Below are 17,624 nucleotides of genomic sequence, written 5' to 3'. Positions count from 1 at the left end.
TAAGTCTCACGTCTGTCGTCTGCAAGGTGTTAGAAAGGATTCTGAGGGATAGGATTTATGACCATCTGGAAGAGCATGGCTTGATCAAATACAGTCAACATGGCTTTGTGAGGGGTAGGTCATGCCTCACAAACCTTATCGAGTTTTTTGAGGATGTGACTAGAAAATTTGATGAGGGTCGAGCTGTGGATGTGATGTATATGGACTTCAGTAAGGCATTTGTTAAGGTTCCCCATGGTCGGCTCATTCAGAAGGTCAGGAGGAATGGGATACAGGGGAACTTAGCTGCCTGGATACAGAATTGGCTGGCCAACAGAAGACAGCGAGTGGTAGTAGAAGGAAAATATTCTGCCTGGAAGTCAGTGGTGAGTGGGGTTCCACAGGAACCCAGGCTGCCTGGACTGGAGGGCTTATCTTATGAAGAGAGGTTGACTGAACTCGGTCTCTTTTCATTGGAGAAAAGGAGGAGGAGAGGGGACCTAATTGAGGTATACAAGATAATGAGAGGCATAGATAGAGTTGATAGCCAGAGACTATTTCCCAGGGCAGAAATGGCTAGCACGAGGGGTCATAGTTTTAAGCTGGTTGGAGGAAAGTATAGAGGGGATGTCAGAAGCGGGTTCTTTACACGGAGAGTTGTGAGAGCATGAAATGTATTGCCAGCAGCAGTTGTGGAAGCAAGGTCATTGGGGTCATTTAAGAGACTGCTGGACATGCATATGGTCACAGAAATTTGAGGGTGCATACATGAGGATCAATGGTCGGCACAGCATTGTGGGCTGATGGGCCTGTTCTGTGCTGTACTGTTCTATGTTCTATGTTCTATGTTCTAATAACACCAGAAAAAAAAGCAAAGAAAAAGAAAAGTCAAGCCAGTAAGAAATTGATGCTTGCAGATAACACCAAATTGAACAATATAACAAAATGCATTTATAAATTCAAATAGAGCTTATGGCCTTTAAAGTTTTGGCCAAGATCTCTAGCTCCGGTTGTGGGTGAGGTTGTTGACTTGCTCACCAAGCTGGCTTGATCTCATTCAGATGTCACGTCACCATGCTGGGTAATATCATCAGTGAAACCTCTGACAGAGCGATAGTATTCCACTCCACTTGGAATTTATACTGTCTGGTCGGTTATGGTGAGCACTGTCATTTCCAGTTTTGACCTGTATGGGTTTGTATATGGGGTCCAATTCTATATGTTTGTTCAAACACAGAAGTTGCTGGAAAAGCTCAGCAGTCCTCGCAACATTTATGAAGAAAAAATCAGAGTTAATGTTTCAGGTCCAGTGACCCTTCATCAGAAGTTGGGAGGTGTAGAATGATGCCGTTAGGAATTCCTGTCCATGTCTATATTTGGCTTGGGCTGCTATGGCTACCTTGTCCCAGTTAAAATGATGGCCTTCATTGTCTGAATGTGCCGATATTAAGGAAAGTTTGTCATGCCGTTTTGCTACTAGCTGATGCTCATGTATCCTAATAGCTAGTTTCCTTCCTGTCTGTCTGAAGTAATGTTTGTGGCAGTCGTTGCATGGTATTTTGTAAACTACATTGGTCCTGCATATTATGGGAATGGCATCTTTAATCCTTGTGAGCGTCTGTTGTAGAGTGACCGGGCGCCTGTGGGGCACTGTGATTTCTAGTGGTCTTAGGAACCTTGTTGTCAGTTCCAGCATGTTCTTAATGTAGGGCAGTGTGGTCAGTGTTTTAGGGTGTACTGTGTCCTCCTGTTGTTGTCTGTTTTGTAGGCATCTATAGATGAAGTTGTGAGGATATCGGTTTACAGCGAGGATTTTGCACAGGTGTTTTCCCCTTTCCTACGTAGTTCCAGGGTGTTGCTTTGTGTCCTGGCCCATTTAAACAACATCCTAATGCAGCTTTGTTTGTGGGTGTTGGGGTGGTTGCTGTGGAAGCTGAGGATTTGATCAGTGTGGGTTGCTTTTCTGTATAATGAGGTTTGGAGCTCCCCATTGGCCATACACTCAACTTTAACATCCAGAACAAAATTTGATTGTTGTTTTCTTCTTCCCTTGTGAATGTAATACCTGCGAATATGCTGTTGGTGAGGTGGTGTGGGTCTCTTTTAATTTGTTGCGTCTAATAATGACAAATGTGTCGTCTCTGTGGCAGATCCACAGTTTAGGTTGAATGCGGGGGAGGGTGGTGTGTTCTACTCTTTGCATGACTGCTTCTGCAATGTGCCCCAAGATGGGTGACCCCAGTGGTGTGCCGTTGAAAGACTTCTCCACCTGTGATGAAATCAACAAACACATAGAATTGGACCTCATATACAAACTCATACAGGTCAAAACTGGAAATGTGTTATATTCACCATAACAGACCAGACCGTATAAATTCCAAGCAGAGTAGAATAACATCGTTTTTTTGGAGGATCCACTGATGATGTCACCTAGTATAGTGGTGAAACTTCTGAAGGAGAACAAGCCAGCTCAGCAAGCAAGTCAACAACCTCAGAGATTATAGCCCGCAGTTTGCTCCATGGACATAACCTGGAGACCTGAAATGTAACAAATATTACAACCATTCTAAGATAATAAAATGTGAGGCTGGATGAACACAGCAGGCCAAGCAGCATCTCAGGAGCACAAAAGCTGACGTTTCGGGCCAGACCCTTCATCAGAGAGGGGGATGGGGAGAGGGAACTGGAATAAATAGGGAGAGAGGGGGAAGCGGACCAAAGATGGAGAGTAAAGAAGATAGGCGGAGAGAGTATAGGTGGGGAGGTAGGGAGGGGATAAGTCAGTCCAGGGAAGATTACAACCATTCTGCCTTCTTTTCATCACAGGTTTCTTTTTTCAAATACAAAGATTCATGTTTCAGCTCCCCTTCCTAAACAGGGTGACATCTTGGGATTGGACACATTCTAAACAGGGCCACATCCCACACCATGTAAATAATGTTTATGATTCAGTGATGCTCTTCAAGTGTTAGAGTGACAAACGAGTGCCATAAAATTTCAGTGAGGGAAAAAGAACAACACACAATGAAAGCACAATATTTCTCAGTGAGGATTTAAAAGAAAACAAAAATACGTTTTTGTTCCTTGCTACCTTTGAAAAATTGATGCTGATTTTGAACTATCTCTGTGTAATGTTCACATTTGAAAGTCAGAGGCATTGTTAATTTTGTGAGTGGGGATTTATTGGAGGGACAATTTAATAGATAGGCATGAAACATTAAAAGTACATTCGTGCATGACTGCAGAGGAAACTCTCAGTTTAAGATAATCTATTCAAAAGAGTTAAATCTAAAAAAAATTAGATTTATGGTGAGTGAGCAAAACTAAAGCCTTTCGATTTATTGGACAGGATGGATAAACCAGCCCAAATAATGTGATTAGAGAGGAAAGATAAACGAACTTCAGCAAATCCAATCAGTGGCAAATATAACTGCAGCCAATGAAACTACAAATTTAATCCAACAACTGCTATAGCATGTACCATTTTAAAACATCTATGTTGGGTTAATTGCGTGGTAATGACAAAAACAGCTTCCTGGATATATAGGACAATGGACATGACCCAAGCAGAAACAGCATGCTGACAGATAAACACACAAGTCAATGAAACAGATTGAACAATTGGGACGAAACAACGCATCCATCTGTTGGACAATAGGGATAACCAATTAAAGTGATTAAACAATGGAGATAAACAAGACTAATCAAATCCAATGAAGAGAATTGATTAACTATTTAATCAGAGCAAAGTAACAAAGGAAGTAAATATAGGCAAACAAATGCAGTGAAAAAAGGTCTTTCAGAACTCAAGTTGAACAAATTAGATGACAACAATAAATAAAACTCTAGGAATAAATTTGATGATACCAATAAAACAAACTAAATGAAAGAGTTCTGAAAGCATTAAGAAATAAAACTATTAGGCCCCATTACGAAATAGCATATCTAAAACTTTTGAAATAAAAGTAATATTACGCAAAACATGTGGAATTGACTGGTAAATTCTGATAAACATAACTTACAAAAGCAAAAACAAAAGTCAAAATGGATAAGGTAGAAGACTGAGGCAAATTCCTTTACAATGATGAATCTATTGGGATGTTAGAGATGAATCATTTTTAACAGTTGCTGGTTCGAAGCCTACAGATACAGATTAGACAGCAAATGTTCTATTGAATATTTCTATTGAATATGGTGGAGCAGCATTCAACAGAATCTATCTGAAACTGCTAGTTTGGAGAAACAAAACTAACATCTAATTGGGTGGTGAGGGCAACATGAAACGAACAAATGTTGAGAGAGTTGACTCAGCAGACAAAAAAAATAATGAGAGCCCTGTGGAACCAATTAGGCAGAAAAATAAATCTGTATTACTGATTTAGTTGTAGTGAGTTAAACAATGTCCTATAGGTACAATAATACAGGACAAATAAACAAAACAAAACAAACAAAAGAAGGTCAGAGGAAAGTCCCTTGCAATGAGTGATTCAACACCAGACTCCCCAGAGCTTTACCACAATCTACCAGGCACAAATCAGGAGTGCAGTGGATGAGTGCAATTCCAGTAACACTCAAGAAACTCAAAACCATCCAGGATCAAAACGGCTCGCTTGACTGACACCACACGCACAAACATTTAATCCCTACTAACGATGCCCAGTAGCAGGAGGGTATACCATTGAAAAGATGCATCGCGGAAATTCACCAAGGCTCCTTCAGCAGCCCTCTCTAAATCCATGAACATTCCCACCTGGAAGGACAAGAGCAGCAGTAGCTAGTTTGCAAAGCTGAGAGATGCCAACAGTGTTGGCTCTGTTCCTGTATTCAGCGGATCTTACTATGTAGGACTCTCTATCTCAACCTCATCTGAGGCCTGGTGAACCTTAGGTTAAACCATCAGCAGTTGCTCCTCTCTCTAATTAGACAGCAGCCTGTTCTCCAATAAGACTTTTTGGTGACTTTACCTTTGTTTGATTTAATACTTAGTTGCATTTTTAACCTGGATCCAAACATTTTGGAGAAATCTAGGATTGCCTAGTCATGTCATAATTACCTTTAGGATTTATGGGGAAAGTCACACCGTTTCATTAGAGAGACACCTGGTGGTGGTTTATAATCTGAAGGTCACTGTGCCTCAGGCAAGGATTTCAGAAGAAGTGCACTTCGTGGTAACTTTAGCTGGTGTAAGAATAAGAGCCAGCGAGAGATTTTGCAAGTAAGTTCCTGAGTTTAGGGCTTTCAATTTGCACAAAGCAGGTTCCCATGGATAATTTTGTAATTATGGCTGGATCACTTGTTTTAACCTGCACAGGGTGAACATGTTTAGTTTACAAGTCTACTGAAACTCTTAGTTGTCATTCAGATTCAACTTTGCCTACTTTTATGCTTTTCATGAATCTTTTATCCCTGCCAACAGCAGTTAGCTCAGTTGACTAGCTGCCTAGCTTATGCTACAGAGGAACACTACAGGCATGAGTTTAATCCTGCACTGCCTGAGGTCACAGTGAAGGACCCTTCTTCTCTAACTCAGTCCCTGCCTGAGATGTGTTGTCCCTCAGGTTAGATTACCATCAGTTGTCTAACTCGTGGCCCTCTGAGACCATAGTATTGTTGCATCTGTGTAGTACACATTGCCCATGCATCCCAACTATCATTTTTCTGTCCTCTTATTCAGTTCACACCAGATACCAGCCTTGGTTCATTGGTAGCAAAGCAGCTTCTGGGTCAGATGGCATAGATTCAAGTTCTAAATTAGAATAGAATAATCTGAGCTGCTATTTCAGTATAACGTTGGGAAACCATTAGATTGACAGAAATGACATCTTTTGAGTAACTTAAACTGAGGTCAGCAAATAGACATTAAAAAGTATCTCTGTACAATGTGACAAAGAGCATTTGGTATCTTATTGAGTCATTATACCTAAACAATCTCCACAAAAATGCATTAATTTGTAATTTAACTCTGTTGTTTGTTGAGCATTACAAGATCCATACCGTGTGTAAGAGTTCAAACATTATTAATTCCTTGGGGACTCTGAGGCCCCCTTTGGTTGAGAAATGTGCATTGCAAATGTCAGCTCTTTACCTACACAATTACATCCACAATTTCTAAGTCATCTAGTCTCATTCCATTGTCACTCCTGGTTTGGAATGATCTGGAATGTTGATCTCTTTCAAAATCAGAGTAGTTATATTAAGAAATTATTTATTATTATATCATATATTTATTATTATATATGCTCACCTGTACACCGTGAAAAGTTTACAAGCCACCATTCACAGTACCAAGGTACCTTGGTACAGATTATTAAGTGCAAGTTCTCGGGGATAGCAAATAGTAGAATACAGAAGTAGTTCGTCCAGCAATAAATTATAATAAAGTGAAATAATAGTTCAAAATAACAGCCGTTCCAACCGAATCTGCGCCAGGCTTCACCTCAAGGCAGAGACTGCTGGGAGCCTGAGTCTACAATGAGGCCGGGAGTCTGAGTCCACACTGAGACCGGGAATTTGAGCCCACGCTGAGGCTGGGAGTTGGAGTTGACACTGAGGCCGGGAATGTGAGCCCACGCTGAGGCCTGGAGTTTGAGCCCACACTGAGTCCATGCTGAGGCTGGGAGTTTGAGCCCAGACTGAGGCCTGGAGTTTGAGCCCACACTGAGGCCTGGAGTTTGAGCCCACACTGAGGCCTGGAGTTTGAGCCCACATTGAGGCCTGGAGTTTGAATCCACATTGAGGCCTGGAGTTTGAGTCCACACTGAGGTCTGGAGTTTGAAAACACACTGAGGCTAGGAGTCCGCATTGGCTTTTGTCTCAAATATACATGCTTCCTGAAGACGGGAGGTAAAAAGGAGTAGGAAAGAAAAATGTCAAAGGAGACCGATAAATGGAAAAGAAATGGTTGGATCAATAATATCGGGCTCAGGGGTCCTACCCTGCTGCCATCTCGGAAGTTTATAACGTAGGACACACTGATGGGTCTGATGCTGAACACAGACGCACTTTGCACCATGCTTTCTATACTTCCGAAATATGTCTTCAAGCACTTTCATTGTTTGCTACACCTCAACCAGTTCTTTTTATTCCTTTCAGGATTCATCAGAATTGTTCTGGACATAGAGGTATACTGCACAATTCCGTTTGCCACAATCCACTTGGGTTGTCATTCATTTCAAGAAGCTGAGGGTGTTGTTCTGAACTGAATTTTTACTGACAGTTGTCAGCATAATAATATTTTCCATTGTTTAATCCAAAATGGAAATAAGCCTACTGATTTTTCATCGTCTTGTGTTTGTTTTATCACCCTCTGTTAGATATGGGCATGATAGTAGGCGGTTCCTTCCAATGTCTACTGACTCCTCTCAGTAGAATAGGTCTGGATGATGTGAGCTTGTGTAAGACTGATGGTAGCAATTTTTTTATTATTATTCACTTGTGAGAAGTGGGCATCACTGTGTGGGCCAGCATTTAGTGCCTGTAGCTAGTTGTCCTTGAGAAGGTGGTGGTGAGCCCTTTCTTGAACCACTGCAGCCCGTGTGTTGTAGCTAGACCCACAATGGGAATCCTAGGATTTTGTCCCAGCGATAGCAAGGAATGGCAATATATTTCCAAGTCAGGATGGTGGCTTTCTTGAAGGGACACATGCAGTTGGTGGCATTACCGCATTTCTGTTGCTTTTGTCCACCTGATGGAAGTGGCCATTGCTTTAGCAGACGCCATCTCAGGATCTTTGGTGAATTTCAGCCGTATGTCTTGTTGATAGTACACACCCTGCTGCGACTAAGCATCAGTGATGCAGGGAGTGGATGTTTGAAGATAGTGTGTCCTGGACAGTGTCAAGCTTCTTGAGAGTTGTTGGAGCTGCAGTCATCTAGGCAAGTGGGGAGTATCCCATCACACTCCTGACTTGCGCCTTGAAAATGGTGGGCAGGCTTTGGGGATTCAGGAGGTGAGTTACTTGCTGCAACATTCCTAAACCTGACAGTGTAATTTACATCTCTTTCTTCACTAACATCATTTTAAATCAAAATTAGGAATGAAGTAACAGAGGCTGCTGACTTGGCATTACCTGTTTTACAGAATTGCATAAAGTCTAAAAACTATCTAATTTTTCAGCGCTTCACATTCCTTCCTGTAGTTTGTTTCAAAACTTTGAAATAAACACTTGTCTCTGAGGATTTGTTAACAGCTGAGCAAAAATAGAGGAAATTCTCGGTGTTAAAACGATAAAAGACTAATTGTGGCCTGTGCTCTGTAATCCGATTTTTAGCCGTGTTCCCTATCCAGCTGATTCCACAGAAAACTGATAAAGGTGTTGTCCTTGTTCACAAAGAATTTATCACTTTCCACATACAGCCCAATCTGGCTTGTGAGGACCTATCACCTCCAGCTGTGATAAACTTCATTTAACAGGAAGGCCTGTCTCTGATCGAGACTGCAGGTCATTCAACAGCAGATGGTCCAATTCTGAGATGATCTCACTTGTGAAGTGGAGGTGGCCACACCAATCACACTGACATGTCCAGGTTCATATGGTGAGATTTATAATGTGCAGGTCGTTAGATAGTGATGAAAGCTGACTTATTGCTCAGGCATCATTATAGCTGCACTCTTTGTCCTCTGGAAGCACATCCTCCACACTTACATCACTGGGCACATTCATAGCCCACAAAGGAACATTCACCTTTACAGCATTGTACAATGCAGCTCACAATCATAAATTACGAAAGACAAATTTGATAAGAAAAACATTACACTTAAAAATACAATGCAGCCTAATAAAGCCAACTCAAGAGAAGAGAAAAACAAGTGTAGCACTCTGGCATTAAAGTTTAATTGTAATGAACAGTTAAGTCAGGAAATAAAATTAAACTCCTTTCAAAAATTATACTTCAGCCATCCAATATCCAACACGCAGTTTATTTGGGCAGGGTATACACTGTGCTATTCTAAGTTGAAAAAAATCAGTGTGAGGCCAGTTTTGAAGTGTGGGATCATGTTCAGTAACAACCAAGATCAGTGACTGGTGAAAATAGGCTCTTTATATGGCAAAGTTTTTACACACATTTAAATTTTAACGCCATTGTACACAAGTTTTTATGATATCTGTCTGAGGGAACAGGAGATAGTTTAAGCACTTGCTAAATGTTGGCTGTTACTCCTGATGGGATGGAATGTCTGTCCTGTCTAAACTTGCAGAATTAAGAGGTGTTAGTCATTTTGTTTTTAAAGTTAGTAATGTTATTAGAAATACTAAACCTATACGATCTAAATAAGTGAGAAATTATAGGCATACTAAATAAAAGTATAGAAGATATTAAACTAATATCCTACAGCTTGGCTGTGAGGTTTCATTTACTGTTGCCCATCTTTGATGGTTCTTACACATTCATTTATGCAATTTCACAGAGACGCTGTTGTGTTAGTAAGTTTTTTAAAAGGGGTAATGGCCCTACTTAATATGTATTTCAAAAGTATAAACCTGCACAATTAGTACAAAATGGCAGTCCTAAATAAAAATCAGAAATAAGAATTACAGTGTTATAGAAAGAGGTAGTGCATAAGGAAATTTCAAAGCGATAAAAAGCAGTAGACTGTTGGGACAGAGATCGTAGGATCTACCGATGCTGGAGTCTGAGATAACACAGTGTGGAGCTGAATGAACACACCAGGCCAGGCAACATCAGAGGAGCAGGAAAACTGATGTTTTGGGTCTGAACCCTTCTTAAGAAATGGGGGAGGGGAAGGGGACTCTGAAATGAATAGAGAGAGGGGGAGGTGATGATGGAAGGTGGGTAGAGGAGCAGATTTCTGAGCCACCATACTGCCCCAATTGTAATCTTTCCATAGTTTTGAATGAGTTTTGGAGACGTGTTGGCAGGGATAACATTTTTCTGAGTGGGTTACAGTATTAACATTTAAACAGAGGTAGCCTTTGATGCAGAAGCATGTCTAAACAGTACTTGCAGCATGGGGTTGATAAGAATTGCAAGGTGTAAAAAAACAGTATTGGGTTGGCAGTCTATGAAGGGATGTTTAATTTAAAGTTCTTTGTAAGAGTAAAACGTACTAAAAGAACACTGTTTTATAAATGAATGAATGGAAATATGGTATAGTAAACATAGAGCGCTTGTGAAAGAGTTAGTGAAGGGAATCATAATACAAGATCTCACAAAAGTAACAAAGAGTTGAATTTTCTGAAAAAATATCTAAGTTTCCATTTCAAAGAATTTCAAAGAGGGATCCTCTTAGTGAAATATCTCACAGCACTTTAACTTTTGCAGTTCTCCAACACTCACTTCATTATTGGTGTACCGCACCTCTAAGGTGTATGCTCAGGCTATCTTGCACTCACCCACAACAGAAGAGCTTGCCACGACTGGAATCTCTTGCGTTCTCCATCACTTGTATTTAAAGCTCATTTAGGTAGCTGGTGAAATGCTGCCAGCCCCAAACAGTCGATTTAATGGGATGGAAATGTAAAAGAAAAGCTTCTGAAGACACAGGGATGGCTCAGCTGACACTTCACTATCAGAGACCAGGAAGAATGGAGGACAACGTGCTCCTATTTACATCAACCGAGCTGAGGTGGAGATGGTCGAAAGGGTCGGGTTCCTAGGAGTGGTGATGCCCAACAACTTATCCTGGACCTCTCACATTGATGTGATGGTCAAGAAGACACAACAACATCTCTTCTTCCTCAGGAGACTGAGGAGATTCGGCATGTCCACAAGGGCCCTCACCAGCTTTTACAGATGCACCATAGAAAGAGTACTGTGTGGGTGCATAACAGCAACTGCTCTGCCCAGGACCGTAAGAAACTATAGAAGAGTTATGAACAAGGCCCAGACCATCACTCAAGTCAACCTCCTATCCATTGACATGAGCTACACTTTTCACTGCCTCAGAAAGGTAGCCAACGCCATCAAAGACCCCTCTCATCCCAGTTATAATCTCTTGAAACCCCTTTCATCACCAGAAGATATAAAAGTTTAAACACATGTACCAACAGATTCAAGAACAGCTTCTTCCCCATTGTTATTATACTGCTGAATGGACCTCTCAAGCCTAATGTTGATCTTGCTTTTGTACAACATCTGTGTAGCTATAACCCTCAGTATGCCTTGCTCTGTTCAAACACGCTCTGATCTCTATGTCCTTATATGTTATGATCTGCCTGTACTGCACTCTTTACTTTCAGTGAACAGTCTCTTGGAATACTGACTGATTTGGAAGAACAGTTTGATGGCTGATGAGTGACCTAATCCCTGACAGATTTCTGTGCAGTCCCCACACTGATTTACTGCTAATCCCAAAATGGCTTTATACCAGATCTGCAGGACTCTCTCTGGCTCATTCCCTGGATAGTAATTACTTGCACCCCCGACTCTTAATGCGTCAAGTGACCAATTGACTGTGTCCAATGTCCTGCACTGATATTGAATAATCACCTTGCGTTCTGAGGAAGGTTCACTCAAAGAGAATAATTAACTCTGATTTCTGTCCACAAATGCTGCCAGAATTGCTAAGCTTTTCCTGCATTTTCTGTTTCTGTTTCTGATTTATGGCATTCTCAGGTTTCTTTTTTTTAGGTTTTTAATCTCCTTGGCTTCCTGTGATGCTAGCCCCTGAGTAACAACACGTTGCCAGGCTTCACTCAGGACTGCTCCCATTAGGCTCTGAGAAATGGCCAGTTGTTTGAAGCACATGCAGTGTGTTTACATGTAAGCTGCTGTCACAGCTTGCATGTGTGACATAGCACAGTGCAGTACAGCATCATTTCCACCCCCTTGACTGAGCACTGCTAGCAAACATGACTAGCTGTCTGGCTTCATCTCTGCATAAGGGCTGTGAGGCTCTAAGTTCTGCATAAGGCACCACTGTGAAAAAAGTCAAGGCAAAATAGAGCTGATGTCAACATTGAAGGTAGGTGGAAAGATCACTGAGACAGCATGTGAGGAGATCTGGAATTCACCCTGCGCTGCACCATAAGGCCAGTTCCTGTGCTTGCAGACAAAGTGACCTGCCAGTAGCATTACAATGAAAAACATTTTAAACTTTGTTGTGAAGTGCTGAACTGTGTTGTAAGTGTGTCAGAGATGAGCCATGAATGTATGGTGAGACTTACGCTTGTCCGATGTCAATTTCAGTGGGCTGAGGGCGATCAGGCACACATGACAGTTCGGGAGCCAACCATGAACTAGTAAGGATCTGTGCCATGGCTACAGAGTTAGTGTAAATACATATCAACCTGAACTCCACATTTTTAGGGAATAATGTTACATATTTGTTATCAAGTAAAAAATATGCTTGTAAACAATGAATTTTAAAAAATGTAACTGCAAGGTGCTGGCATACGTTTTTATGTCATAGGGTCATTGAGAGATCTACAGCGCAGAAAAATGCCCTTTGGTCCATATTGTCAGTGCTGGCCAAGAACAAGTACCTAACTATTCTAATCCCATTTTCCAGCACTTAGTTCATAACCTTGTGTGCCTAGACATTGCAAGTGCACATCTAAATACTTCTTCAATATTCTGAGTGTTTCTTGCTCTCCCACCCTTACAGACAGTGGGTTCAAGATTCCCAACAGCCTCTGTGCGAAAAAGTTTTTTTCCTGACGATTTCTCTAAATTTCCTGCCCCTTACTTTAACTCTATATTCCCTGGTTATTGAATGTCATTGACTGTGTCACTCACATGGTTTGTCCTAACAATTGAAGCGACTGGAAAAAGAAGCTCGAATGCGCATTAGCTCTGGTTTCTCCTGCTCAAAAATTACTATGAAGCTTAAAGTCAAGCAACAAAAGTACAATGTGCAATTCAGGCTAAGCTTGCACATTAGAAACCCTCACCAGTTATTCAATGGATCAAAGACCGTTAAATTCTTTGGTAATGTGATAAGATTAACTTCAGCTGCTCGGCAAACACAGCTTTCACAGGAACAGGCTAAAAGCTTTCCTATAAATATATTTCAAAAAAAACCCTCTCTGCAACACTCAACCTCTTCACCCGAGTAAGTGAACAGTACACTGCAATCTATAAAGCATTACCTGTCATTTTCTTTGTCAGTGTTTGAGCTCCAGGGGCATTGCTGGGCTTTGCGTATACCCAGTTAATGACAGTTAACTTTCCCTCATGTAACAGTGAAAATCTGGACAATTTGTAAGTCTGCTGGGCAATTTTTGAAGGTGATGCCAGGAGTGATCAGCTGTCTCCCAGCAGTACAGGCTCACTACCTACGTGGTAACACAAAGCAGACCTTATTCCACCATATCCAGCTCAGTTTATTGGATTCTTCTTAATTGATGAATGAGGGCTTTATCAACCATGGCAGGAGTCCTTATGTCTGTGATTTTCCTTGAAATGTACCTGTCACATGGTTCAAAATTGAATAGTGATTTTTGGCTAGAATAGAGATGTGGCGGTGACTTCAGGCGGTCTGGAGAGAATGAATGATTAATGTAGTTTATAGACAGGCCAGCTCCTCTTCTGGCTCATGTGCTTCTTGTATCTAATCTCCAGTGGTTCAAATTTGGATGGAGCTAATGAAAAAAGACTAGATGTTTTCCACCTTCCCTTTTGAGCCCATTGTAGGATACATTCATTGACAAAATGTGCTAATGAAATGTCACCTTGGACTGCCAGTCTGAGGATTGATGGGCTGAAACTTCTGCATTTTATTTAACCTTTTTACCGAACAAATAACTCAAATACCAAAATCTTTCTTTCATGCAATGTGCAATCAATAATGAAAACGTAATTCACTGAGTGTCACCGTACTGCACACAAAGGAATAGAGGCAAAGGGAAATTAGATTCAGTGATTTCTACAAAATTAGCATTTTCTGATTGTCTAAATAGAATCTACCAAACGGTATGTAAGTAAAAATACTAATAAAGTTTACTAAGAAAGATATTTGTCTAATGCAGAATATTTTGTGGTCTTCAAGCATTCATAAAACTGAGAGATGATGTGAGAACATGTCTGTATGTCTGTAATTTGTTAAACTGGCCCTACTTATGATTCCCTTATCCTCTCAGAGCTCAGGGACTTTCCATGTACAAAATTCAAAATTCTATGCTTCACAACTTATAGTTAAAATAATTTAAAAACAAACTATGTGCATCAATTGAGACAAAGAAAAACTGGATAAAGTCAGTTTTGGTAATCGACATTCTTCAATCTCACAGGCTATGGAGTGACGGCTAGTTATTTGGGCACAGGTGTTATCCAACTTGTAGATCCAGAGCCTAATGTGTTAAAAACCAAAAGAATTGCTGATGCTGTAAATCAGAAACAAAAACAGAAATTGATGGAAAAGCTCAATAGATCTGGCAGCATCAATGAACATAAATCAGAGTAAATGTTTCAGGTCCGGTGACCCTTCCTCAGGACTCATGGTAGCAAGGAAAATGTTGGCTTATATGCAGAAGATAGGATGGGAAAAGGGGGTAAGAAGTAAGTGATAGGTGAAGATAGAGACAAAAAGAGAGAAGAACAGTTTGGCAGACAAAGGAGTGGACAATGATCTGGCTACGAGAGTGAAGAACTATTAAAGGGGACTGTTAGTGGCGAACAATAGGTAGTGTGTACTGGCAGACTATGTAATAACAAGGCCTGCTATGTGGTGAAAGGGGTTGGACACGGGAGAGTTCAGGCTCTAAAATTATTGTACTTGATATTGAGTCCAGAGAGCTGCAGGGTCACCAAGTGGAAAATGAGGTGTTGTTCTTCCAGCTTGCACTCAGTCACCCATTCTACCCTTGGTTTCCTCAGTGTAGAGGAGATCACGTTGTGAGCAGCGAATGCAGTAGACTAGATAGTGTGAAGTGTAGGTAAGGTTCACTGCTTCACCTGGGTGGTATGTTTGGGTCCTTAGATAGTAAGGAAGGATGAGGTAAATGGGCAGGTGGTACACCTTCTCTGGTTACAGGGGAAGGTGCCGAAGGGCTGTGGGGGTGTGTTGGGAGTGAAGGAAGAGTGCACCAGGGTGTCTCGAAAGGAACAGTCCCTGCTGAAGTTGGACAAGAGAGGGGAGAGGAATATGCGTCTGGCCATAGCATCGAGCTGGAGGTGGCAGAAATGGCATCAGACGATCTTTTGGATGTGGATGCTGCTGGGATTGTAGGGGAGGATTAGGGGAGCCCAACTGTTGTTGTAAGAGGGAAGAGGGGTTAAGGGCAGAAGTACAGGAGATGGGTCGGACCCAATTGAGGACCCTGTCGACAATGGAACTAGGGAATCCTCGGTTGTGGAAGAAGGTGAACATTTCGGGGGCCCCTTGTCAAAGTTGGCCTTGTCTGCGCAAATGTGACAGAGATGGAAGAACTGAGATAGCGGAACAGAGTCTTTATAGGAAGCATGGTGTGAGATCATATGGTCTAGGTAGCTATGTAAGTTGGTGGGTTTATAGCAGGATGAGCAGGGAGGAGTTTGAGTGGACCAGGTGAAAGCAATGGCTGGATGGAAGTTGGAAGTGTGAAATGAAATATTAGTTCAGAAACAGTTTTGACATGACCTTTATCAGCTGTGGCATAGATTATAAGAGCAGGGAAATCATGTTGGAACTGTACGAAACTTTGGTTAGGCCAGAGCTGGGATACTGTGTGCAGTTCTGGTCGCTATACAATAGGAAAGATGTGGTCGCATTTGAGGGGGCGCAGAGAAATTCACCAGCATGATATCAGGAATGGAGCATTTCAGCAATGGCGAGAGGTTGGTTGAGCTTGGGGTTTTTTTAAATCTTTAGAACAGAGGAGGCTAACAGGATCCAGGCTCTGAGAGGCATAGATCAGGTGGATAGAAAGCAGTTATTCCCCTCAGCTGAAGATAACAAAGGGCATAATTTTAAAGTGAAAGGTAAGAGGTTGGGAGTGGACTTGCAGACATTTGTCTTCGTGCAGAGGGTAGTGGAATCTGGAATGTACTGCCTGGTTGGATACTGGAAGTGAGAAACTTCAAAACCTTTAAAAAGGAGATGGATGAGCACTTATGTCTCATAATATTCAAGACTTTGGACCGAGTGTTGGAGAATGGGACTAGAGCAAATGGGTCAGTGCAAGCTTGAAGGGCTGGAGGGCTGAAGCTCTTCTTCTGTGATGTGTGAATCTTTGACATTGCTGCATGATCTTCTACAATGGGTGCACTCCTCATTTTGATCCATGTGTCATTTGTCAGATTTTAAGTTCATTATATGTGTTACTCTGGCCAAAAAAAGAGCGTATGTTTTCTCAGCGTGGAGCTAGAGGAACGTAGCAGGCCAGGCAAATTTTAAGCAGCAGGAAAGCTCACATTTTGAGTCGTGACCCTTCTTCAGAAATAGGGGAGGGGGAAGGGAGCTCCGAAATAAATCGAGATGAGAGATGTGGCTGGGGAAGGCAGGTGGGATGGTGATAGTTGAGCACAGGTAGGGAGTGGTAGGGATTGGTCAGTGAAGTGGGAGCAGCAGATAGGTGGGACTCTATCCGCTCCTCCCACCTCACTGACCAATCCCTACCACTCTCTACCTGCACTCACCTATAACCAAACAAAAAGTCTATGTTTTCTCAACGCCTTTGCCTTCATAGTGCATTAAGGGCATTCTGGGGAAATTTGGAAAGAAAACTACTTCTTCTTGTCTAAAAACAAGGAGAGTTCAGCATCTGATCAATTATTGAACAAAGCTTGTGGAATGCAATAATTGATTGTATGTATGTTCAGTGGCAAGCTGAAAGCAACCAATGTATTTCATAGCTGGAACCTTAACAGTTTTCCACATTAGAATTTCAAGAAAAAGTGCAGCTGATAACCTGATCTCTGCTGACTTTTTTCAGAGAGCAATAGCTTGCAAAGGGCCTTTTCTTCAGCACTGGGATTAACAACACTCTTCACCCCAATTTTTCCTCATGGAATTTTGACATGAATTGAATCAAGGCTGAAGGAGTTAATATTATCTAGGAGGGGATAAATACAAATGCCAACATTGCCTCTGTCTAAAGAAATAGATGGATTCCCGACCACATGAATTTATATTGCACAGGAACTCGAGTTGAAATAGAATATGATTATTTTACTGTGATATATATTTTGGTAACAGGATCTACCAAAAAGATAAATTGTGCAATGTGGTTCGAAAAGTATATTTTAATCTTTTAAAAAATGCTCCTTTCGAGTAACTGTCCGTTAAAGTGCTAACATATAATTTAAGAGTTTACATCCAACTGTAACATCTGGAAAATCAAACTATTTTATCTTGCTGAGGAGGCATGTAATGTTTATTCATGAAATAGCATTCTGTCCTTATGTCCAGATGGAAGTGATTAATTGAAGTAGCTTGAAATTTGTCAGAACTGGTAAGAGTAAGGATGTGTCCACACGGAAGCTCTGAAACTGAATCAGAAGAGGTTCCTTGCCTAATATTGGAAAGATGATGTCCTACTCCCTAATTGTATGGCTGCTCAATTGATTCAAACTACAGATTTTTGTAGTTTGCTATTTCTAAGATAAGGGCCAATTTTCATCACTCCTAGGAAGGACCAAACCTCTGTACAGAAACCATCCAGAAATAATCTTTCAGAAATCTAACATAGTCCAGGACACCAGCCCATGCTTTTATGCCAGGTCCAACTTCACAACACTGTCTGTCATCTGTCAACATGGTGCTGC

Source organism: Stegostoma tigrinum, chromosome 3 (assembly GCF_030684315.1).
Source record: "Stegostoma tigrinum isolate sSteTig4 chromosome 3, sSteTig4.hap1, whole genome shotgun sequence".
Classification (NCBI taxonomy): Eukaryota; Metazoa; Chordata; class Chondrichthyes; order Orectolobiformes; family Stegostomatidae; genus Stegostoma; species Stegostoma tigrinum.
The sequence above is the reverse complement of the archived record's forward strand: the minus strand, read 5'-3'. Positions refer to the sequence as shown.